At 54.9% G+C, this 25,891-nt stretch overlaps 1 long non-coding RNA gene across 2 annotated transcripts; it reads left to right on the top strand.

Moving 5' to 3' along the window:
* Positions 1-17,495: 17,495 nt before the first annotated feature.
* LOC139042383 (uncharacterized) lies at positions 17,496-23,679 on the top strand. Of its 2 annotated transcripts, XR_011499075.1 has the most exons (5): positions 17,496-17,563; positions 18,552-18,925; positions 20,832-21,229; positions 22,533-22,787; positions 23,066-23,678. It is a non-coding gene; the product is annotated as an uncharacterized lncRNA (long non-coding RNA). The 2 variants fall into 2 exon arrangements; XR_011499074.1 differs by having other exon boundaries at positions 17,504-18,925; positions 23,066-23,679.
* Positions 23,680-25,891: the final 2,212 nt, after the last annotated feature.

The following is a 25,891-nucleotide window of genomic DNA, read 5'->3' as shown; positions in this document are numbered from 1 at the left end:
AACTCAAGGTAAGATGCTCAGAGGGTACAAATTGATGGCCCACAGATGTGCTTTATTTGGCCTGCATAGAGTTTTAAAAAATCTACTTGGCAACCAAGAGAGAAAAAAATCATACGAGTTTACATAAAAATCAGAATTCCCTGGCCAGGCCTGTGGCCTAATGGTTAAGTTCCGCGTGCTCCACTTCAGTGGCCCAGGTTTGGATCCTGGCGTGTACCTACACCACTCGCCAGTGGCCATGCTGTGGCAGTGATCCACATACAAAATAAAGGAAGATTGGCACAGATGTTGGCTCAGGGTAAGTCTTCCTCAGGGGAAAAAAAACTCAGAATTTCCATTGGCTCCTAAAATGCTGGGCCCTGAGTCTGGCATGTCTGGAGCTGAGAGGCAGTGGGTCCCTCCATCTGGCATGGGCTCCCCCACACCCCGCTGTCTCTTGGGTGAGTAGGGGAGCCAGGCGTGAGATGTGCTGGCCCCTGTAAGAACTGGAGCTGAGACTCTGCACTGCACAGACTCCCTGCCCCCCTGAGTCCTGCCAGGCAGATTTTATATGTGGCCTGTCAGGACTAAAGTCTGGTAGAAATTCCTCATTTAATCCCAAAGTAGGAGGCATGGAGAACAGAAGGGATGCAGAGAGACCTCTACATGTCAAGTGAAAAACTCTCCTTGGGTTTACTCTTTTGTTCCTGAGATGAGAGTCAAAGAAAATCATTTTTGTTCTTGTTATTGGATTTAAGAGAATAGCGGGTTTCCAGTAGTTTGGGAATAACAAGAGAGTGGATTGTTCCTTCGTTAACCTTTCAATCGTCCACAGACTGGGTTGTTTCTTCCCCCTAATGATGCACACTCGGGAGCTTTAGCCAGTTAATGTCAAAAGCAGGAGAATTACTGGATAGATACTGAATGGCCTGTTGTTTCCTATACCCGAATGCAGACAGATCCTCGGTAACCAGGTCAGCAGTGGTACACCAGCACCTGTGGTTGTGATTGAATGTTACTAATGTTTGAATTTCCTAAGCACGTTTAGATATCTTTGGAACTCCTTTATGTCAAAGAGCTAAATGGATTTAGACCTTTAGAACAGCTGAAGTGGTTCAATGGAAGCATGCAATATGTCCAACTAACAATTGTCATAATTGAATTATAAGCAACGTAAAGAAAATCTTTTCCAAATGGAAGTAGTTTCATTGTATAGAACTTCCTCTTGATATTTAGGGGCAGCCCGGTGGTGGAGCGGTTAAGTGCGCACATTCTGCTTCTGGCAGCCCGGGGTTCGCCGGTTCGGATCCTGGGTGCGGACACGGCACCACTTGGCACACCATGCTGTGGTAGGCATCCCACATATAAAAAAAGAGTAGAGGAAGATGGGCATGGCTGTTAGCTCAGGGCCAACCTTCCTCAGCAAAAAGAAGAGGATTGGCAGCAGTTAGCTCAGGGCTAATCTTCCAGAAAAAACAAACACCCCCCCCCCCGCAAAAAAACCTTGACATTTAATGGATGTTCATAGATATTCATCCATTCAAGGCTTATTGGGCACTCGCTGTGTGCCAGGCACTGCTCTGGGAACTACAGATGCGAGAACAAAGCTTGAACAGACAGCAGGTCAACTCTGCCCACTAGTGACAAGTGACAAAGTGATCAGGTGCATAGTATCATTCTGTCTTGTCAACAAATATATTTATTAACAGCACTTAGGAGCCTAATGTGTTCCTAAGTTAAAGTACTATCTGAATGAGTCTGCATCATTGTTTTGGTTGATTACTTAGTATTCCAATATACGGATGAATCCTAGTTTATTTAGCTACTATCAATGGACATTTTAGGCTATTTACAAATTTTCACTGTTATATAAAAATGCGATAGTGAACATGCTAAAGTGAACATCTGTGCCCATGCATCACTTTGTACATGTCTGACTATCTTCTTAGAACAGAGTTTCTCAGCCTTGGCACACTTGACACTTTGGCCTGGATAAGTCCTTGTTGTGGGGCTGTCCTGTGCATGGTAAGATGTTTAGCAGCATTCCTGGCTTCTTCTTATCAGATTCCAGTAGCATCTCCCTAGTTATGACAACCAAAAATGCCTGTGGACATTGTCAAATGTTCCCTTGGGGGAAAAGTTGCCTCTGGTTGAGAAGCATTGCCTTAGAATGAATGTCAGTAGCTAGAAATTCTGGTTGAAGGAGATTCCCAGCCTTGCAAACACAGGGGAACTTGCCTCTCCCAGGGTAACCTAGGAAACTATGGAACAATTCCTTCCATAGACTCCTTCCAACGCTGGAGGGAGCACCAGCGTCCCTCCACCCACCACCACCAAAAGAATCAACCTCCCTTGGGAGGCAGGGCATGGCTGGCATGGACCCGGAGGTAGAAGGCAGTACCTCTCATGTCGGGCAGATCATATGACTGGCAGCTTCATCTCCTGACAGGGCCGATGATATCTCCAAGAAAACTTTCAGGACTCAGGGGTCTTTCCTCCACCGTTGTCCCACTGACACAGTCTTGGCCCAAGTGGCTGGGATGGTTGGCCTCCTTTGGATGAAGTAAGCAAGCCCTAGGGTGGTCCTCTCCCTCTGCCCCTCCTCTGTGGACTCAGGGAGTGGGCCAGGAGAGGGCGTCTCTCTGCCTTTCTTGTCAGATATCTCCCACGGGGAGTGCCCTAGGCAGCAGGAAAGTGGGTTTTCCTGAGCCCAGAGTTGAGGGTGGGAACTTTTGATGGAAGTGCCTGCCAATGGGTGTCTCTGTTCATTCCCTGGGTGGCCTATGTGCCACACTCCTTGGGAATGTGTTTCTTGGCCTTCTGGGTTGACAAAGCCTTCAGGAGTTGAAAGGTTCATTTGTGGTGTGAGGCCGTGTTGTTTCGAGCAATACATGAGGCCCAGGAATGAACCAGCTGGTGATTGGAGAGCCTTGGTGTCCTCCCCAGTCTGTTGTTGGCATCAGGGCCAGAAAACCACTTCCAAGAAGGCAAGAAGCGACATAAGCAGGAGGCTAGAAGGGGACGTGAGACACAGCTGAAGGGGAATTCGAGTCCTCCTGCAGCTGTACCTGGCCACGGCCAGAGGGCGCCCCCACACCCTCAGAGCCCCACGGACCCAATCACTTAGCAAACGTGAGGGTCGTTGTGAGGCCAGGGGGCCAGTTACTGCCCATGTGCAGTTGAGGGACGGGTTTAACTCAAGGGAGAGGGGCTCCCAGAGTGTTGAGAGTCAGAAGGACCGATGGGAGAGGTCGGGGAGGTGTGGAAGGTGTGGGTATGCCCACCATCCTCTCCTCAGGTCACCCAGATCCCAGGTGTCTGGGTCACAGCTGCCCCAGCCGCCGAATTTGCCACCAACTTCAATGCCATTTCTCCCGCCACCGCCAACAAAGTCGCAGTGTAGGCCGTACATGGTGGTGAAAGGCACATTCTCCGCTGTCGTCCGTGGCCTCCAATCCGGACCTGGGTGTGGGAGGAATGGATCCGATGTGGGTAGTGGGGCAGGTTGAAATGAGCTGAGGCAGGGGCGATGGAGATATCTGAGTGCCGCTCCAAGTGACGGTGTGGGCAACCATCAATCTCTTGACCCCAGGCCGCTCCCTCACGCAGACGTGGTCAGAGGCAGCCCATTCCCTGTTGCCAAAGCCCAGGGATCCCTGACTTTCACGGGGCAACCCAGGAAACCAAGGAATGCCCCCCTGCCCAGTGGCATCCCTCCCCCCACCAACGCCAAGACCAGCATCCTCCCTCAGGAGGCCGGGCAGGCAGGCAAGGACCCGGATGTGGTGGGCACCAGCTGCCATGGTGGGCATACCAGGTGCCTGGTAGCTTCTTCCCCCCGACAGGGCCGATCATACCTCCCAGAAGACTTTCAGGAATCAGGGCTCTTTCCTTCCTAGTACTCCCATGGACATACTCTTGGCCCAAGTGGCTGGGACGGCTGGCCTCCTTTGGATGAAGTAGGCAAGCCATAGAGCATGCCTCCCCCTCTGCCCCGTGGCTGTGCACTCAGGGAGAGGGCCAGGAGAGGGTGTGTCTCTGCACTTATGGCCGTATTGTTCCCAAGGGCAGCGTCCTGGGCAGCAGCAGGCCGGCTTTCCTGACTCCAGGGTTGAGGGTGGGGGCCTGCTGATGGAAGAGCTTGTGCAGTGGGTAGCCCGTTCCTTCCCTAGGTGGCCTGTCTGCTGTGCCACACTCCTTTTGCAAGGTGTTCTGGGCCTTCTGACTAGACGAAGTCTTTCCTCCTCCTGGGGTCGAAAGGTTCATTCGTGTTGAGGCCGTGTTTTTTTCACACAATCACTGAGGCCTGGAATGAGGCAGCTGGCAGAGAGATCGCCAGGGTGTCCTCCCCCATCCATTGTTGGAAAACAGGGCCAGAAAACCTCTTCCGAGAAGGCTGACAGAGGCCTGAGCAGAGGGTTAGAAGGGGATGTGAGTAACAGGTGAACGAAATGGGGAACTCTAGTTCGCCTGCAGCTCCACCTGGACACCGCCAGAGGGCGCTCCACACACTCAATGCCTCAGGGACCCATCGCTTAGCAACCGGGAGGGTCATGGTGAGGGCAGAGTCCCCCCCGGTCTCTGCGCATGCGCCAACGGAGTGACGCGTTTAACGTAAGGGATCCGGGCTCCCCGGGTGGTGAGATTCAGTAGGAATTTTGGGAGAGTGCGGGGACAACAGTATCTCAGTGTAGGCTGGATACTGCTGTGAAAGGCGGGTCCCCGGTCACATTGTGGCCTCCAAACAAGACCTCAGTGTGTGGGGAATGGATCTGATGGCGGTGGTGGGGCAGGATTAAATCCGTTGAGGCAGGAGCGATGAGGATCCCGGAGTCCCGCTCCAGTGAAAGGTCGTTGCAACCGACAATCCCTGGACCATGAGATGGGTCCTTCCCCCCAGATGTGGCCCGAGGCAGCCCACCCCCTGGCGCTACAACACACGGCACCCTGCCTCTCCCAGGGCAACCCAGGAAATGATGAGATGCCTCCCTCATTGCTGGTGCCTCTCTACCCACCACTGCCGAGACAATCAACCTCCCTCGGGAGGCAGGTCATGGCTGGCAAGGACCCAGATGAAGCGGGCAATAGTTCCTGTGTCAGGCACATGGCGTGACCCGGGGCTCCCTCCCCTGGCAGGGCCGATGGCACCTCCCAGAATACACTCTGGGCTCAGGTCCTTTCCTCTGCCTTTGCTCCACTGACAGAGTCTTGGCCCAAGCAAGTGGGACAGTCGGCCTCCTTTGGGTAAATCAGGCAAGCCCTAGGGTGGTCTCCCTCTGCCCCTCCTCTGTGGACTCAGGCAGTGGGCCAGGAGAGGGCCTCTCTCGGCCCTTCTTGTCAGGTATCTCCCCGGGGGGAGTGCCCTAGGCGGCAGGAATGTGGGCTTTCCTCAGTCCAGAGTGGAGGGTGGGAACCGCTGATGGGAGAGCATGCCACGGGTTTCCCCTTCGTTCCCTGGGTGGCATGCCTGTGCTGCCACACTCCTTTGGCAAGCCTTTCTCAGCCTTCGGACTTGACACAGCCTTCCCAACTCCTGGGGAAGAAAGGTTCATTCGTGATGAGAGGATGTGTATTTTTGAGCAATCAATGAGCTGGGGATGAACCACTTGGCACAAGGAGAGTCTTGGGTCAGTTGTGAGCAAACAGAACTGGAAAACTTCTTCCAAGGAGGCAAGCAGCGACCTGAGCAGAAGGGGAAAAGGGATGTGAGAAGCCGCTGAAGGAAATGGGAACACGAGTTGGCCTGCAGCTGCCCTGGGACTCCGACAGAGGGCGCCCCCACACCGCCAGAGCCCCGCGGACCCAGGGCTTAGGAAGCCTGGGGGTCTTTATGAGGCCAAAGGCCTTGCAACCAGGTCCGATTCAGGGGCCACGGATGTGACTGGCGACCCGCCTTTCACTGAGGTGCTTGGCATTGACTGAGATATTGTTGGTGGTGGCGGGAAAAATGGTGGTGTGTAGCAGGGCACTTTGGCAATGGGGGCGGCTGCGAACCAGACATCTGGGATCTTGGTGACCTGTGGAGAGGATGGTGGGCTCACCCAAACCCTTCCCACCTTCCTGGACCTCTCCTGTTGGTTCCGCTGACTCTCACCACTCTGGTCAGCCTTGCTCCCTTGACTTAAACCTGTCACTCCCACTGTGCGTATGTGGGGACTTGGGCCTCTGGGCTCACAATGACCCTTGCATTTGCTAGGCCCTGGGTCCCTGGGTCATCGAGGTTGTGGTGGTGCTCTCTGGCTGTGTCCAGGTGGAGGTGCAGGCAGACGAGGTTCACCTGTTTCTCATGTCCCCATCTGACCTTCTGCTCAGGTTGCTGCTGGACTTCTCAGGAGAAGGTTTCTGGCCCTGTTTTCCAATGGTGGATTGCTGAGGACACCCAGGAGATCTCTCTGTCAACTACCTCATTCTGGGCCTGTTATTGGTTGAAAAAACATGGCCTCACATAACGAATGAACCTTTTGACTCCAGGAACAGGAAAGTTTGTCTGTTCAGACGACTCAGAATGCCTTTCACATAAGCCCGGCACAGCAGACAAGCCACCTAGGCAACAAAGGGGAAACCCCTGGGCAAGCTCTTCCACCAGCAGGACCCACCTTCAACTCTGGAGTCAGGAAAGCCTGCTGCCCAGGGCACTTCCTTTTGCTGAAAGCTGACCATAAGGGTGGAGATATGAGCTCTCCAGGCTCTCTCCCTAAGTGAAAAGAGGTGGGGAAAAGGGAGAGGAGCACCCTACTGATTGACTACTTTATCCAGTAGAGGCCAGATGTCCCAGCCACTTGGGCCAAGACTCTGTCAGTGGGACTGCTAGGAAGGAAAGAGCCCTGAGTCCTGAAAGTTTCCTAGGATATGTCATTGGCCCTCTTGGGGAAAGAAGCTGCTCAAAATATCGTGTGTCCTACATGGGAGTTGGCTCCTGCTACATGGGTCCTTGCCTGCCATGCTTGGCCTCCCAAGGAAGGATGACAGTCATGGCGTGTTGGCTGGAGGGACACTGGCAGTGAGAGGGGCCTTCCAGATTGCCTTGGGTGACTCAGGGATCCTTGGGCTGTGATGACAGGACACAGGTTGCCTCTGGCCATGTCTGGGGGAGGAAGCCATCACAGGGTCAAGAGATTGGCAGTTGCCATCATCATCACTTGGATGGGCACTCAGGCAGTGTCATCGCCCCTGCTGCCTAGGGCACAGAGACCTCCTGTGACCTTACAGACAGCTGCCCTGACATCAGTGAGACCCCCTTTGACCTCGCATACACATCCCCTGACATCACAGGGACACCTTCTGGCTTTACAGAGAATGACTTTGTCCTCACAGAGACCCCCTCTGACCTCACAGAGACCTCCTGTGATGCCACAGAGACCCTTCAGACCTCACAGAGAGCTCCCATGACCTCACAGACACCCTCTCTGGCCTCACAGAGACCTTCCTTGATGACATAGAAACCCCCTCTGACCTCATAGATACATTACCTGACCTCACAGACAACCTGTCTGACCTCACAAAGACCTCCGCTGACCTCACAGAGATCTCCCCTGACCCCAGAGAACTCCCTGACCAAACAAAGACCTCCATGACCTCAAAAAGAACACCTATGACCTCACAGAAACCTCCCACAACCTCACAGAGACCCGCTTTAAGCTCACTAAGACCTCCCCTGACTTCACATAGCCCTCCCTGGACTCACAGAAACCCGCCTCTGACCTCACAGAAAACCCCTCTGACCTAACAGAAACATCCTCTGACATTGAAGAGACACCCTATAACTTCACAAACACATCCCCTAACCTCATAGACGCAAACTCAGACCTCACAGAGAACTCCCTTGACCTCATAGAGACCCTCTCTAACCACGTACTGACCTCATAGAGACCCCCTCTAACCCCACAGAGACCACCCTTGATGTCAAAGAGACCCCCTCTGATTTCACAATGCCTCCCCTGACCTCACAGAGGCATACCCTAATCTCACAGAGGCATCCTCTGACCTCACAGGGATCTTCCTGAACTCATATAGATCCCCTCTGACCACGGAGACCTACCCTGACCTCAGAGAGATACCAGATGACCACACAGAGACCTACCCTGACCTGAGAAAGCCCCTGTGACCTCACAAAGACCTCCCCTGATCTCAGAGACACAACTTGTCCTCAAAGAGAACGATGCTGAAATCACAGAGGCCTCCAGAGACCTCATGCATATCACCTCTGACCTCACCAAGATGTCCTGTGACCTCACAGAGACCCCCCCCACCGACCTCACAACCCTCTCCTGACCTCAAAGAGATACCCTCTGCCATCATAGAGACCTCTTCTGACTTCACAGAGCCCTCCCCTGACCTAAAGGAGATCCTCTCTGAACTCACTGAGACCTCTCCTGACCTCACAAAGACCTCCCCTGACCTCACAGGGATCACCCCTAACATCAAAGCGACCTCCTCTGAATTCTTAGAGACCAGTTTGAATACAGAGATCTCCATGACCTCACAGAGACCCACTCCGACCTCAAAGAACCCCCTGAAAGCAGAGACCTCCTTGAACTCCTAGAGACATCCCCTGACCTCACAGATACCTCCCCTGACCTTACAGAGATCTACCTGACCTCAGAACCTCTGTGACCTCACAAAGACCTCCGCTGAAATCAGAGACCTCCCTGATCTCACAGAGACACCCCTGACCTCACAGAATCCTCCCGTGACCTCATAGAGACCTCCCTGACCTCACAGAGACACCCTCTGACTGCTAGAGACCTCCTCTGACCACACAGAGATGTTATCTGACCTCACAGAACCCACTCTGACCTCAAAGAGACATCACTGGATATCACAGAGACCCGCTCTGACCTGAAAGAGACCTCCTCTGACCTGTCAGAGACTTCCTAAGCGCTGGGTCCGCGGGGCTCTGGCGGTGTGGGGGCGCCCTCTGTCGGAGTCCCAGGGCAGCTGCAGACCAACTCGTGTTCCCATTTCCTTCAGCAGCTTCTCACATCCCCTTTCCCCTTCTGCTCAGGTCACTGCTTGCCTCCTTGGAAGAGGTTTTCCAGTCCTGTTTGCTCACAACTGACCCAAGACTCTCCTTGTGCCAGCTGGTTTGTCCCCAGCTTCATTGATTGCTCAAAAATACACATCCTCTCATCACAAATGAACCTTTCTTCCCCAGGAGTTGGGAAGGCTGCGTCAAGTCCAAAGGCTGAGAAAGGCTTGCCAAAGGAGTGTGGCAGCACAGGCATGCCACCTAGGTGATAATAAAAATGGCAAGTAATAGGATATATTGGAGAATATGAGGAAGCCATTTGGTGTAAACCTAATTCGGCCTGACCTTGTCTTTCCAAAAGGGCCTGACTGTGGCTGTTGAGCATGCATTGGATATCTGCTTTAGATATTCCCTATGGCAAGAACAAAGGCCCTTGAGATAAAGGTGCAACTTCCCTCCCCCTCCCAACGTTGGCATTCCCTTAAGGATTAAGCATCTTTCCTTAGGCTAGAAACTGATTGCTGCGCTCACCTGTGACCACCCAGCTCGAGACAATAGACTTGCCTCCTGCTACGCCCTCCGAGAGAGCAGACCCACTACCTGCTGTGTCCATCAAGCTCTGTGCCCACAGGGCAATCTTGTGACTATTGTGGGAGGGACATTTCAATCATATGTGAAACATCCTGTATGGGGGTATATAACCACTCTGTATACCTCAGTTCTTCGGTGCCCTTTCTTCCTTTGGGAAGAAAGGCCCTGGGCCATGGTCCTCAGATTTCAGCTCAGAATAAACTCACCCAAGTTTTTATTTATAGATTGGTTATGGATTATTTTCGTCGACACAGGGAACGAAGGGGAAACCCACGGGCATGCTCTCCCACCAGCGGTTCCCACCCTCCACTCTGGACTGAGGAAAGCCCACATTCCTGCCGCCTAGGGCACTCCCCCCGGGGAGATACCTGACAAGAAGGGCCGAGAGAGGCCCTCTCCTGGCCCACTGCCTGAGTCCACAGAGGAGGGGCAGAGGGAGACCACCCTAGGGCTTGCCTGATTTACCCAAAGGAGGCCAACTGTCCCACTCACTTGGGCCAAGACTCTGTCAGTGGAGCAAAGACAGAGGAAAGGACCCTGAGCCCGGAGTGTATTCTGGGAGGTGTCATCATACCTGTTGGGATTTCTAAGGCCAGAGATGAGGGTAGGTACTGCTGAGGGAAGAACTTGCATGGGGGGGGGTCCCCCATTTGCTCTCTAGGCAGCCTGTCTGCTGTGCCACACTCCTTTGCCAGGCATTCTAGACCTTCTGAATAGACAAAGCCTTTCCCCCTCCAGGAGTCAAAAGGCTCATTCGTGATGTGGTGCTGTGATTTCTGGACCAATCACTGAGGTGTGGAATGAGCCAGGTAGCAGAAGGATAGCTTGGGTGTCCTCCCCCATTTGATGTGGGAAAATAGGGCCAGAAAACCTCTTCCAAGGTGGCGAGTAGCAATGTGATCAGAAGGGTAGAAGAGGTGGCAAACAGGTGAAGGAAATAGGCACGCTCTTTCACCTGCATCTCCACTTGGACACCGCTAGAGGGCGCCCCCACACCCTCAATGCCCAGAACCCAGGGCTTAGCAACTGCAAGGGTCACCATGAGGCCAGAAGTCCCCAGTCACTGGGCATGCACCATGGGCATGACGGGTTTCTCTGGCATCACCTGTGGGCTCCAATGCGGACCAGGGTGTGTGGGGGAGTAGGGGTAGCAGATCTCATTTGGGTGGTGGGGCAGGGAGAAATCCACTGACAGGGTCAAGGAAGATCCCCAAGTGCCTCTCCAAGTGACGGTGATGGCTGACAAGGATAAAGGCTGCCCCAGGGAGAGAAGGCCAAGGCATCCTGCCCTATGTACTGATCTATATCATCCTCTGGGAAGCCTAGGATGTCCTGACCTGACCCAATCTGATTCTTATCTAAAGTTATAGGACCACCCAATAAGCAGACTCCGACTACACTGATACCATTTTAATGACTTTTTTAAACATAATCTTTCCTTTGTCTTGTAAAGAGATAGTTCACATACCTATGCCTTAAATTTAGCTCTACCCTCAACCCATGCCTGTAGCTCTTCACTGCCCATGGGTCCTGTCTCCATGCTATTCTTTGAATAAAGGAGCACTGCAACCAGACCTTGAGAGTCCAAGAAATCTTTCTTTTGACTCCTCAGTTCACTGAGCCTGCATCAATGGCCACAGCCAATCTCTTGACCCCAGAAGCCTCCTTCCCTGAGGCATAGCCAGAGGCAGCCTGTTCCCAGTGGCCACTGCCCAGGGACCCCTGACTTTCCCAGGGCAACCCAGGAAACTGTGGGACACTCCTGTCACTGCAGGCATACCTCCAGCCATCCCTGCCAAGACCCAGACCAGTGTCCTCCCGTGGAAGGCCGGGCAGGGCAGGCAAGAACACAGAGGTGGCAGGCATCATCTCCCTCGTATTGTGGGCTCACCCAATATGGGCAGCTTCTTCCCCTGACAGGGCTGATGACACCTCCTGGAAAACTTTCTGGACTCGGGGCTCTTTCCTTCCTGGTAGTCCCATGGACAGAGTCTCAGCCAAAGTGACCAGGTTTGTTGGGCTTCTTTGGAAAAAGTAGACTGTCCCTTTGCCCCTATCCCCACCCTAAACCCCTCACTGGTGCACTCAGGGGGAGAGCTGGCGGGAGAGGGTGTATCTCTGTCCTTATGATACCAGCCCTGATATCAGTTTCCCTACATTAAACCCAGCATATATGGGGTTAAAACCAAAGCACTCATTCCTTGCTTACTCCCTGGGTTCCTGGTCCCAGAATCCACTATCCTCCATGGAGACAGACACAGCCAAGGACAAGCACCTGGATTCATTTTTTCCTCCCTGCAAGGAGATACAGGTTAGTGGGAAGTTGCTGACCAACAAGGTCATGGGCTCCCTCCTCTCTGCAAGTAGTCTCAAGGCCAAACACATGCTAGTGGAAAAGCTCAGACCAGCAAGACAATATGCTCCCCCTCCCTAGAACCCCAAATAAAAGCCCTTCCTTTTAGCTTTTTGGGGAATTGGGGAATTTGGGATTTCAGCGTTAGCTGCCCTCTCTCCTTGCTCAGCACTGTGCAATAATAAAGTTCTACTTTCTTCCACTACACCCAGTGTCAGAGATTCACTTGCTACACAATGGGTGAGTGAACTCACTTTAGGTTCACTATCACTTAGGGTCAGATTTCAGCCCATGGGAGTACCCTGGGCAACAGGGCAGTGGGCTTTCCTGACTCCACTGTTGCAGGTGGGCCCTGCCAGTGCAAACACTTGACCCCAGGGGCAGGGGTGCACTGTTCCTTCCCTCCATGGCCAGTCTGCTGCACCACTCTACTTTGCAAGGCATTATGGGCCTTCTGAGAGACTAGACAAAATCTTTCCTCCTTCTGGAACTGAAAGGTTCATTTGTGATGTGGGGCTGGGTCTTTTTGACATGTCACTGAGGCTGGGAATGAGCCAGCTGGCAGAGACATGGCTGGAGCGTCCTCCCCAATCTGGTGTTGGAAATTGGAGCCAGGAGCCCTCTCCAGCAAGAAGACCAGCAGCGACCTGAGTAGGTCAGAAGGAGAGGTGAGAGACAGGTGAAGGAAAGGTGAATCTTAGATCACCTACAGCTCCTCCTGGACACTGCCAAAGGGCGTCTCCACAATCATGATGCCCCAGGGACCCAGGTAGCAATCATGAAGGTCATTGTGAGGCCAGAAGCCCCTGGTCCTTGAGCATGTGCAGTGGGAGTGAAAGGTTTAACTCATGGGAGTGTTACCTAACCAGGTTCACTTTTGCCTGCTGCCCAGAAAGCCAAACACCGAGATAATGAGATTGCAGCAGAGAGAGAGTTTACTCACAAGGCAACCACGTGAGGAAGAGAGGGCATGAGCCTCAAATTCTCTTCCCTGAAAATAGGGACTCAGTGATATTTATGGGATAGGGGGCAAGGTGATCTAAAACGTGGAGAGAGGTAATTGGAGGTGAGGAGAGGTGAGGTAATTGATGATGTGCGCAAGTGTAGTCAGACTTCATGCCTATTCATAGGACCCATGGTCAGAAAATGGCAGTGTTAGCATGGTCTGAGGGTGGAGGTTTTAGCCTCTTGACGTCAAAAGGTCACCTATCCCACATCTCTGTGGGCCCAGTTGATGAGTTGGTGGTCTCAACTGGCCTGAAGTGGACAAGGAGTTCTAATTCCTGAAAAACAGCTCACACACCCATTCCCATGGTGACCCAGGCTCCAGGGAGATGTTATCTATAGGAACCTAGTGGGAGTCAGATAGCATATTGCCTAAGCAGCACAGTTATCAGTGGGTGGGTTACACAGCTAAAAGCTATAATCAGTAATTGCAAAAAGGAAAAAACTGTAGTTCCCAGCTACTTGATCACCAATGGCTAACTCCTTGCTGGTTTCAGGAGCCAGGCGCCCAGAGGGATGAGCCTCAGCAGGACCCATGGGAGAGATCAGGGAGGTGGGGAGGGTGCAGGGGCATCCGCCCTCCTCTCCTCAGGTCCCCACGATCCCAGATGCCTGAGTCGCAGCCGTCCCTACCACCGCCATTTCTCCCACCACTGCCATCCAAATCACAGGGAAGGCTGGATGGGGCGGTTGAAAGGCAGTTTCCCCAGTGTCACCCGTGGCCTCCCATTCAGACTGGGGTGCGACTGGGGATAGGATCCGATGGGGGGTGCTTGGGCAGGATGAAAACTGATGAGGTGGGGGCGATGAAGATCCCCAAGGGCCACTCCAGTTGACGGTCCTGGCTACCGCCAATCTCTCCACCCTGAGGCAGCTCCCTTCCCCAGATGTGGCTAGAGGTGGCCCATTCCCTGGGGCCACTGCCCAGGGATCTCTGACTCTCCCAGGGCAGTGCAGGCAACTGTGGAGCACCCCTCTCAAAGCACATCTCCCTCTAGCCGTCCCTTCCAAGACCCAGATCAGTGACCTCCCTCAGGAGCCAGGGCAGGCAGGCAGGCAAGGACCTGGGTGGGGCGGACACCAGCTCCCAGGTCAGGCACACCAGATGCCAGGCAGCTTCTTCCCCCAACACGGCCAATGACATCTCCCAGGAAATTTTCTGGACCCAGGGCTCTTTCCCTCCCAGTAGTCCCACGGACAGAGTCTAGGCCCAAAGGGCTGTGTCGGCTGGCCCTCTTTGGGAAAATTCAGCAAGCTTTGGGGTTCTCCTCTCCCTCTGTGCCCACTCTGTGCCCTCAGGATGAGAACCAGAATAGTGCATATCTCTGCCCTTAGGGTCAGTTTCAGCTCAGGAGAGTGCCCTGGTTGGCAGAGTTTCATGCAGGTGGGTCCTTCCACTGCAAATGCTTGTTGGGGGTGGGAGTGCTCTGCCCATTCCCTATGTGGCCAGGCTGCTGTGCTACTCTCCTTGGCAAGGCATTATGGGCCTTCTGACAGACCAGACAGGGCTTTCCTCCTCCTGGAGTAGAAATGCTCGAAGGCAAACTAGGGTCCACCTTTCCTTCACTTCTTTCTCACCTCCCCTTCTGACCTTCTGCTCACGTGGCTGCTGGCCTTCTTGCGGGAGAGGATTTCTGGCCCTGTTTTCCAATAATGACTGGGGGAGGACACCCAGGCTGTCTCTCTGCCAGCTGGCTGATTCCAGGCCTCAGTGACTGGTGGAAAAATCATGGCCCTGCATCACGAATGAACCTTTTGACTCCAGGAGGAGGAAAGGGCTTATCTATTCATAAGTCCCAGAATGCCTTGCTTAGTAGTGTGGCACAACAGACATGCCACCTAGAGAGCAAATGGGGAGCCCCTCATGCAAGCTTTTCCCTCAGCAAGACTCACCCTCAACTCCAGGCATCAGAAAAGCCTGATTTCTTTCTGCCTGGGGCACTACCCTTGGCAGAAATCCTAGGACAAGGGTGGAGACACACCCTCTCCTGGCTCCCTCCCTGAGTGCACAGCCACAGGGAAGAGGGGAGGCACACTTTGTGGCTTGCCTACTTCATCCAAAGGAGGCCAGCCATCCCAGCCACTTGGGCCTAGACTCCATCAGTGGGAGTACTATGTGAGAGAGAGCCCTGAGTCCTGAAAGTTTTCTGGGAAGTGTCAGAAGCCCTGTCAGGGAAGAAGTTGCCCATCATCTGGGGTGGCCGACATGGGAGTTGACACCCACCACATCTGGGTCCTTGATGGTCCTTCCCAGCTTCCTGATGGAGCATGACCGTCTCGGCAGTGGCTGGTGGAGGGGCGCTGGTGGTGAGGGAGTCATTCCACAGATTCCCAGGTTGCCCTGGGAAAGTCAAGGACCCCTGGGCTGTGGTGACAGGCAACAAGTGAACGGGTTGCCTCTGGCCATGGCTGGGTAAAGGAGCCATCTCAGGATCAGGAGGTTGGCAGTGGCCAACACTGTCATTTGGAACAGGACTTAGAGATCTTCATTGCCTCAGCCTCAGCAGATTTCATCCTGCCCCACCAACCCCATCCCATCCATCCCCCATGCACCCAGGTCCAGATTGGAGGCCACAGATGACACTGGGGAAACTGCCTTTCAGTGCCATGTTCAGCCAACCCTGTTACCTCTGACCCTCTAACCTCATAGAGAACCTTTCTGACCTCAAAGAGACACTATCTGACCTCACAAACTCATCCCCTGACTTCATAAAGACATGCCCTGACCTCAAAGAGACTTTACCTGACCTCATAGAGACTGCCCGTGACCTCACAGAGACCCACTGTGACTTCACAGATACATATCCTGACCTCACAGAGACCTCTAATGACATCACAGACATCCCATCTGATCACTCAAAGAGCTCAAGTGACTCGAAGACCACCTCTGACTGCACAGACACATCCTATGACCTCAAAGAGAGCCCCTGTGACCTCACAGACACATCCCCTGACCTCACAGACACCTCCCCTCAACTCAAACCACTCTTTGGCGCCAGAGACATCCCTGACCTCAAAGAGACCTGCCCTGACCACACAGAGAGCTCCTCTGACCTCACAGAGACTTCCTATGACAACACAGAGACCTACCTTGACATCACAAAGTCCTCCCTGGCCTCACAGTGAACCCCTCTAAACACACAGAGACCTCCTCTCACCTCACCAAGAACCTCCTTGAACTCACAGAGACCTCCCTGCCCTTGGAGATCTCCCCTGGTCTCAGAGACCTCTTTGAACTCATACAGACCTCCCCTGACCTCACAGAGACCTCCCTCGACCTCACAGAGACCTACCCTAACCTAACAGAGATGCCCTTTGAACTCAGAGAGACCACACCTGACCTAACAGAGACCTCCTTTGACTTCCAGAGACCTCCACTAACCTCAGAGACATCCCTGACCACATAGAGACTTCCCCTGACCTCACAAACAGCTCTGCTGAGCTCACAGAGTCCTCTTCTGAACTCACAGACACCTCCCTGACCTCAGAGACCTCCATGACATCACAGAGACCTCTGCTGAGCTCAGAGGCGAAAAGGCAACACTGAGAAATCTACCCTCTGAAACTGAAGAAGATGGGCAACAGGGGCTAGCTCAGGTGGCAAACATTAAGCAAAAAAAGGAGAAACACACAAGGGCGTGGAGACCTGGGGAAAAAGCAACACTGAGAAATCCACCCTCTGAAACTGAAGAAGATGGGCAACAGAGGCTTGCTCAGGTGGCAATCTTTAAGCAAAAAAAAAAAAACAAAAACAAAAACAAAACCCACAATGGAGTGGAGACCCGGGGGAAATCAACACTGAAAAATACAAAAACAATGGAAGACCAATAGACAGAGCAGGCACTTTCACCTGGGGAGGAGGAGGTACGCATGGATGACCGATAAGCGCATGAAAAGATGTGAGCTGTTCCCTGGAAAAGCAAGTGAGAAAATTAGAGGGAGACATTGTGGGGACACATGGGTGAGACTGCCTTCTTCCAAATACCTGAACAGGATCAAACTGCTAGTGAGGTCGCGGAGAAGCCAAGTCAGTCACTCACGCCTCACTGGTGGTGAAGGGAAACGGTATGGCCTCTGTGAAAAAGGGCGTGGCGGGTTCCAAAACTGACACGCCGCGGAAACAACCACCGAAAGTGGCAACCTACATAAGCCTTTGGTGTATCTTGCCTCCTAAGAGCGTCTGTATGTAGCTGGAGCCTTGGGTCGTTAAGGCTTCCACAGTGATCTGTGGTGGGTGGGTGGGGGGGGGCCTTGGGCCTTGGGGGTCTCCGCTGGACCTCCAGGAAGTCAGCTTTTGTGGAGTCCCGTGAGTCCTTCCAGGGAGGGAGGCATCCAACCCGAGGGTGGTCTGGAGGGCACCACTCCCACCACTCCCGAGGGCTGGGGCGGGGGGCGGGGTGGGGGCTGCGGCCACGTTCCTGTTCATTCACACAGAATCCGGGGCATGAATGTTCTTAGCAGCTCTGTTCCACACAGCCCCACACTGGAAACCACACAGACGTCCTGCGAGTCCCATCCCTTGCTCATGTCGCCGGGGCTCCGGAGGAGGGCCACTCTGTAAAAGCGGCCGCCAGATGGCGCCCAACGACCGGCGGGGAGGGGTCAGCGGGAGGGAACCGGGTCACCAGCCAGCGAGAGTGCACAGCCTGAGCCCACCGCCGGGTCAGGTCTCTCTCTGTCTCTGTCTCTGTCTCTGTCTCTCTCTGTCTCTGTCTCTGTCTCTCTCTGTCTCTCTCTCTCTCTCTCTTTCTCTCTGGGCCCGCTTGGGGCGGCCGGGAGGTCACCACGTGAGGCCCCAGGGTGTCCACCTCCGAGCTCCCAGGCAGCACAGGGCATCCCTGGGCGCAGAAGGAGGTGTTGGAAAATCGGCGGGGAGGGGGGTGGGGTGGGTAGGCTTGCCAGGAAGGGGACAGACTCCCCACGTGACTCCTGGGCCGGGCCGGGCGCAGGGCTGCCGGCTGGCTGATGCGGACAGAGGTGGAAAAGTCCCCGGAGATGCCACGGGGCAGGCCGGGGCTGCCGGCCCCCGCTTCCCGGAGCGGCCCGAGCACTTCCCGGGCTCCCGGGAGGACTTAGAAAATCAGGGCGGGGTGGGGGGTGGGGGTCGCTGTCAAACCGAAACCATGCACGTCATCAGAGAAGGACCGTGACGACGGAGGAATTGTCCGCAGTCTGTCAGGAATTGTGTGCAGCCTGTCACTTCCGGCCCAGAGGGTCTTTCTAAGGCAGACGGACAGACAGAGCCCACAAGTCGTAGAGGAAAGGACCGAGCCGTTTGGCCGCGGAAAAGTTTACAACACAAAACGGGTCTCCCTCCGCACGGGGCCACAGCAAAGCCCAAAGAGGACACACGGGGGGAGCATGGGTGCAGATGCACGTGTGGTGATAAGAATATGGATTTCAGCAGGGCTTCCCGTCCTCATCAACAAGCAGAAGCACCCAAATGGTGGGGGTTGGGGGGCAGAGACCTCACAGCCATTCCCTCCACAAATCGAGTTCCCCGGGACATCCTCACAGCGCCGTGCTGTGAGTGTGTGTGGGTGTTTAAAATGGAGTAAATGTGGACGTGGAACTGCTCCGTGAAACCAAAATAACAACAGTCGTAGATCTTCTTTGGTCATTTAGAAAATTCTTTTTTTTTTTTTTTTTTCCCAGCGGTGCACGTATTTCCCTTCCAAAAAAGAAGAACGGGAAAGGAGATGTTAAAGGCAAGCAGAGAGAGGAAAACTGTTGCAAAACAAAAGCTGAGCTCCCGTCCGAGGGAGGCCTCCTCCATTGGAGGCCTAGGAAATCATTCTGACAAAATGGAGGATCTCTGTCTTTCGTGTCGATTCCCTCAGAGGTCAAGAGAAACCTTTTCCAATGTCTTTATCAGGAGGAGACTAGAAGTTAGAGAAAAGTATCCTTTCGAGAGTGAGAAAAACAAATTCTGATTTTGCATCAGCTTCCCTCCGATCTTGAAACTCATTGACTTGATTCCATTCTGTCGACGGAAATAATCCGGAACCAATCTATCCGTGAAAATCGGGGTGAGTTTATTCTGAGCTAAAATGTGAGGACTGTGGCCCAGGGCCTTTCTTCCCGAAGGAAGAGAGGGCGCCCGGGAAGTGGGGTGTACAGAGTGCTTCTAGACCCCCAGAGAGGACGTTTCACATAGGATCGAAAGGTCCCTTGGATGATAGTCGCGAGACTGCTCTGTCGGCACAGCGATCAACAGACACTGCTGGGCGGCAGGTCTGTTGTCTGGGCCTGGGTGGTCACAGGGGAGCCGGATGGTCAAAGGTGAGCGCAACCATCCGTTCCTAGCCTAAGGAAAGATGCCTCTCCTTAAGGAAAGGCCCGAGCACGGGGAAGCTGCTCCTTTCCCTTAAGGGCATTGGTTCTTGCCGTAGGAAGTGTTTAAAGCGGATCTACGATGCGATGCGTGCTCGACGGCCACGTCAGGCCCTTTTCGAAAAACACTGTCAGGCCGAATTAGGCCGACACCCAATGGCTTCCTCATAGACTCCCATAGATCCTATCGCTCGCCATTTCTATCTGTCCACTCGTTCCAATTTTAGGCCACTTGACCACGAACAGGCCTTTTTCTCAGATTATTTTCCCCGTGAAACTTTGATCACCTTTTCACAGACAAAACGATCTTTACTTTTTAGGCCCTCTTGCCTGAAGGCAGCCATCTCACTTTCCTTGAACACAAAGATGTTTCCCATATTCACTTTTAGTGGCTTTTTGTTTTGTTTTGTTTTGTTTTGTTTTGTTTTGAGGACGATGAGCCCTGAGCTAACTGCTGCCAATCCTCCTCTTTTTGCCGAGGAAGGCTGGCCCTGAGCTAACCTCCGTGCCCATCTTCCTCTATTTCATATGTGGGACGCCTACCACCACGTGGCTCGCCCAGCGGTGCCACGTCCACCCCCAGGATCCGAACTGGCGAACCCCGGGCCGGTGAAGCGGAACAGGCACACTTAACCAGCGCGCCACCGGGCCGGCCTAGTGGCTTTCATCGCATTTGTTAAGTAGATTTTTTAACCCTCACGAACCTTAATTTTGGTGAAAACTAAGAAGTCAGCAATTAGGAACTGTCCTTCCCATGAGCATTCCGTCGCTTGGCCAATTTCTAAACACTTGGCCACTTTTAGAAACATGGGATTTCATAGGTTTATCTTTTCCTTCGCTTTATTTGATTTCATCTCACTTTAGTTTTTGGGTGAGGAAGATCGGCCCTCACAGAGCTAACGCCTGTTGCCAATCTTCCGTTTTTGTTTTTTTTCCCCCCTCCCGATTTTTCTCCCCCAATCCCCCCCATGACATAGTTGTCTATCTTAGTTGAGGGCCCTTCCAGTTGTGGCATGTGGGACGCCGCCTCCACACGGCCCGACGAGCGGTGCCGTGTCCGTGCCGTGCCCGGGATCTGAACCGGCAAAACCCTGGGCCGCTGAAGGGGAGCTTGTGAACTTAACCACTCGGCCACGGGGCCGCCCCCGTCCGTGGACTTTTTTATCACCTGATTTCACCTCGCAAAACTTCAAAGCTTCAAGTTATCAGAGAGGTTTGGGAAGTTGTTTTTATTTATTTAATTAATTTATTTTTCGAGGAAGACGAGCCCCGAGCTGACACCTGCTGCCAATTCTCCTCTTTTTGCCCCGGGAGAGTGGTCCCGAGCTAACATCTGTGCCCATCCCCCTCCCCTTGATAGGCGGGACGCTGACCACAGCGTGGCTCGCCAAGCGGCGCCATGTCCGCACCCCGGATCCGAACCTGCGAACCCCTGGCTGACAAAACGGAACGTGCGAACTTAACCGCTGTGCCGCCGGGCTGGCCCTTCGGGAAGTTATTTTCAGGACACGGGCCATAAACTAGAATCACCGCTACAGGTTTATCGGAGCGACATCAGCGTTCGTGGTGGATTGAGTCGTCCCCTCTGTCTCTCCCCTCCAGGGCACAACCAAAGGGACGTCTATCGACCCACCCACCAAGGATTCCCCCCCCCCCCGCACGGCACAGCAGGATGCCTGAGAGATCCACGCAGCCCTACAGCGGCAAGTCACATTCGCACAGTCAAAATTCAATGGCAGAGACAAAACGTTAAGGTCAGTGAGAGGGAAGAGAATAACCGGCCCAGGAGCAACGGTGTGAAGAACACGGAGAAGACGGGTCCTAGACGCCGGGGTCCCCGGAGCAGCGATTTCATCAGAGGCCCACAAACGTCCACGATCTCCACACCACGTTTATGGCCGACTGCGTGCGTGGGTCCTTTGGAATCGACCAGGCTACCATCCGGGCCACTTTGGGACATCGTGTCCAGCTGCCCCGAGCGGTGGAGCTGTCGTTCGAGTGTAAGATGGGGCCCGTCCGGGGAGAGAATGGGGACGGGGAAAGGGAGGCCGCGGGAAGTCACAGAGTCTGAGGTGTTCGGGGGAGACCGACTCTTCTGAAGTGGAGGTGGTAGAAGGAGAGCAGCAGGATTTTTGGATTTTTGTTCCCTCTGTTAGGTATCTGGGTCCGGAGGAGAGTGGGGCGGGGGGGGGGGCGGGTGGTGGTGGTGGTGGTGGGTGTGAGGCTGAGGCGGGGCTGGTGTTTCCTTTCTGAGTCAGGTGGAAGAGCTCCTCCAGTGGAGGTTTTTAGACAAGGGGTCTGGTCTGGCAGGATGGGAGGTTGCGGGTCGAGCCACAGGGGAATCTGTCGTAGCTCAGACTCGGGCCTTTGAAGAAATAGACAGAGAGAGGAGTTTTGCTCTGTCTGTCACCACAGCCAGCACCTCAGGAGCAACAACAGGAGGCTTCCCGAATGAGTGAAGGGGCAGGAGCCAGCATGCCCCGTGCCTCTCTCAGCCCTGCGCCGGCAGGGAAGGAAGCAGGCAGGCAGGCCTCAGGGCTACTCCCGTCCTACTGGTCCTACTGCCCGGTGGTCCCTGTCCCGGCCCCGCCCCCACTCTCCCCCTGACCCTCACCGCTCCCCAGCCCTCTTCTCAGCCAGAGAGGCGATGGGGGGGGCGGTGCGGTCCCAGAACAAGTTTCCTCTCATCCGCCATCATCTTGCCACCCTGACGACTTGGCCCGAGATCCGGCCTAGGCTGTACCCGTGTGTGGTTTTCCTGTGGACAAGGGGGCCGGTTCACCATTTCGGAAGAAACCCCTAGCCTTCCACTGCCGAGTCGAGTCGCTGGGACTCGCCAACCTGGGAGGGGGGAGGGGGGAGGGGAGGTCAGGCGCATTCATTCCTATGGGCCTGGCGTCAGGGCTTCATTCAAGTGCAGGAAGCTCTCTCCCATGGCCTCGGGCTTTTTTCCATTGAACGGCTTTCTTCAATTCCCCCACCCTTAGGCCGCAGTCCACCAAGGGCCGGGAGGCAGGGAGGGAAGATGTTGGGGCAGGGTGGCTGTCTAAGAAACTCGCCTCATCTGGGGCAGAAAGAGTGCCCCCCTCCTTTCTCTAACCCTACTAGACTGCTTGAGGATCACGGACGGTTTGGCTCATCGATGAGCCCTGCGTTATGGGCCCGGCAAGCAAACTCCTAACTGGCAACCCGCCGCTCTAGGCGTGTGTGGGTTTTTTGATCATTCACCTTCAAGTTCGCACGACATCGGTCCGTGTCCCCCGCCCCGGCATCCCATGGGAAATCCTCCGTCTCTTTCCACAGACTCACTGGCGACTTCACACAGTGCCTGCCTCCTCCTCCTTAGGAAGGAAGGAAGGAAGGAAGGAAGGAAGGAAGGAAGGAAGGAAGGGGCTGACCCCGTGGCTGAGCGGTTGAGTTTGCACGCTCCGCTTCAGCGGCCCGGGGCTTGGAAGGTTCGGATCCTGGGCTCGGACACCGCACCGCTCATCAAGCCACGCTGAGGTGGCGTCCCACACGGCAGAACCAGAGGGACCCTCAAAGAGAATATACAACTAGGTACTGGGGTGCTCTGGGGAGAAGAAGAAGAAGGAGGAGGAATAAAAAGAAAAGAAAAGATTGGCAATGAGCTCGGGTGCCAGTCTTTAAAAAAAAAAAAAAAAAGAAGAAAGATGGACAAACAGGAACGAATCCCACTGACGGCACCTCCAAATGGTGGGGGGCAGGGGGGTGGGGGGTGGGGAGTGGCATCATCGGGCCAAGGGTGACTCTAAGCGTGATCCCGCGGTTGTGTTATTTGACATTTTATCGAATCGATTTATTATTTTATTTTTGAGGAAGATGAGCCCTGAGCGAACATCTGCCACCAATCCTCCTCTGTCGGCCGAGGAAGACTGGCCCTGAGCTGACATCCGTGCCCATCCCCCTCTACTTTCCAGGTGGGACGCCTGCCACAGCGTGGCTCGCCAAGCGGTGCCGGGTCCTGCGCCCGGGATCCGGACCGGCGAACCCGGGGCCGGCGGAGCAGAACGTGCGAACTTCACCGCCGCGCCACCGGGCCGGCCCCCGGAGTTGTTTTGAAAATCCAGTAAGGGGCTGGCCCCGTGGCCGAGTGGTTAAGTTCGCGAGCTCCGCTGCAGGCAGCCCAGTGTTTCATCGGTTCGTTCGGATCCCGGGCGCGGACACGGCACTGCTCATCAAACCACGCTGAGGCGGCGTCCCACATACCACCGCTAGAAGGACCCACCACGAAGAACACACAACTATGTACCGGGGGGCTTTGGGGAGAAAAAGGAAAGACAAAAAATAAAATCTTCCAAACTCCAATAAAACTTTGAGTGAAGACGACGAGGAGGATGCGAAACGTATCTCACGCCTCCGAGCCGAGCCGTCCGTTTAGGTTTAGGAAGGGGGACGAGGACCCTTTGTAAGCGACATCCCTTTTTAAGCACCATTCTAAACCACAGAACAGAACTCCCTCTCCTCGACCCGGAGCGAGGAGGTTCCTGGGTGTGTCAGAGAGGGTCACGTCCTCTGCAGCACGAACGAACCGCCAGGGTTCGGCCACGGGAAAGAATTTCTTCCTCTCCAGGGGGACTAAAAGTCACCGACGGCAGCGGGCGTAGGTGCTATCCTTCCCGTCCAGGAAAGGCAGGGAGAACTTCAGCCGTGAAGAGAAGGAGGTCTTCCTCACTCCCCGTTTTGGGAGGGCCCCTTTGGCAGGGGAGTTTTGTCTCCTGATTTCAAGTCAGGAAGAAAAGGGAGAGAGAGAGAGAGAGAGTGTGTCCTTCTCGTGCCAGGTCGGTCTGAGGGGGACCTCCTCTGGTTTCCTCCCTTCCCAGGGAATGCCGTTCGCTCCTTCTAGAAAAAGCTCCCAAAGCACCACCGCCCAGGATGGTCGACCTACGCCCATCGTCCCTCCTTTCCCAATCATTTCTACCGCGACAGAGGGACAGAGGCCCCTGCCCCATCCCCATCCCCACCCCCACCCCCATCGCCTGCCTCCTTGATGGCCAAAGGAGCTGCCTCTGAGAATGGAATGGGGCTTGGAAACCTTCTAGAGGGGTGACTCTCACCTGCCTGCCTGCTGGGAAAAGCACCACGCTGTCCATCGGACTGCTCTTTTGGGCAAACGTAGGCGTGCCACATAGCGATCGACAGCTATGGCGGGGGGGGGCGGGGTGGCGTGGTGGTGCCCAGGATCCACGACACGTGACGGCTGCGGAGCACGACAGCCCTAAGACCTTGAGGGAGACATGGTGGCGCGTGAATCCTTTCGGAACGAGAACGACAGGAAACGCTGACGGGGACGTGTTCTCCTCTCGAGAACACACCAACGCCTCGCACGGTGTCTGACCCGGGGTGCCTCTGACTTTTGTCATCAGAGACGATCCTCTCGACCGCCCCTCACGCTTTGGGGAAAAGGGGAGAGGGACTCAGTAGCACGGGAAAAGCCATCCATCCGCCCTTCCTTTCCGTCTTCACGGCTCCTTCTCGTGGAAAACGAGGAAGCCGTCCGGAGGAACGGAACACTGACCCGGGCCAAAGCGTGGCCCAGCCTGAGCCTCCAAAACCTTCTGCTAAGTGAGAGGTGCCAGACATCCAAGGCGACCTACGTTGCTATTCCACACAGAGGAGAGAGCTAGAACGGTCCAACCCTAGAGGGCGACAGCAGATGGCAGCGGCGGCGGTGGTGATCGTGGTGGGGCAGATCCGGGAGTGGGGCCGTTTTTTCTTTCGGGGGGAGGGGATGGAAACGGAAACCTTCTGGAAATAGATAGCCATGACGGATGCGCCACCTTGGGGAGAGAGACTCCCGAAGGCCACTGGCTTGTGCCCCGTGGAAAGGATGGATTTGGTGGGATGGGAATTCTACCTCTGTGTAGAGCGTGTGGTAAACCACGAGGTAGGTGGGTGGGTGGGTGGGTGGCCTCCCTGCCTCGCCTCCACCTAGACGTCCACACACAGAGACCGACGAGGGAGGGAGGGAGGGAGGGAGGGAGAGAGAGAGACAAGACGGACAGAGGCCGAGGCCGAGGCCGAGGCAGTGAGCGAGTAAGTGATCGACCCTGGCCATAGGGGTTCCTCAGAGGGCGTCTCTTGGCTCCCCAAACGAAGAATGTGTGTGGAGATCGAGAAAGATCACCGACCTAGGAGAACCAGCAAGACTTCCTCACCCGCCAGAGAGCCGCTGGGCCCCTGCCGTCCCTGCCACCGCCACCCCTACCCCTCGCCTTTGGCAGCGACGCCAACGAAAGGCAGGCAGACGAGTGGGAGAGTCGTGTGGTGGTGTCCCCCAAGGAAGGTGGGTCCATGCCGACGAGCGGTCGTCGGCGTGTGGAAAAGCCAGAGGCGGGCTGACTAGAAGGAGGGCGTCCTGGGGGAAGGGGCCAGGGTGTGAGGGAGAGAGGCCTGTTCCTCTTCCCCTGTCGGTCCCAAGTCAGGGGCCCAAAGGAGGAAAGCTGTCCGTTCCTTTCCGACTCGGACGGTTCGGGCAGAACCGACCGATCCCCGCGGCGGCGCAGTCGGGGCTTTCTGGACCAGAACCCCTCTCTCTGTCGCCTTGCGACCACACGCACGCTTTAGAGGCCAAGGGAAAATGGATCGGGTCTCTCTGTCTCTCTCCCTAGAAAACAAGGGGCCGGGGGCCGAGCCTGTGGACG

This window comes from Equus asinus, chromosome 28 (genome assembly GCF_041296235.1).
Source record: "Equus asinus isolate D_3611 breed Donkey chromosome 28, EquAss-T2T_v2, whole genome shotgun sequence".
Taxonomy (NCBI): Eukaryota; Metazoa; Chordata; class Mammalia; order Perissodactyla; family Equidae; genus Equus; species Equus asinus.
The sequence above is the reverse complement of the archived record's forward strand: the minus strand, read 5'-3'. Positions and strand labels throughout refer to the sequence as shown.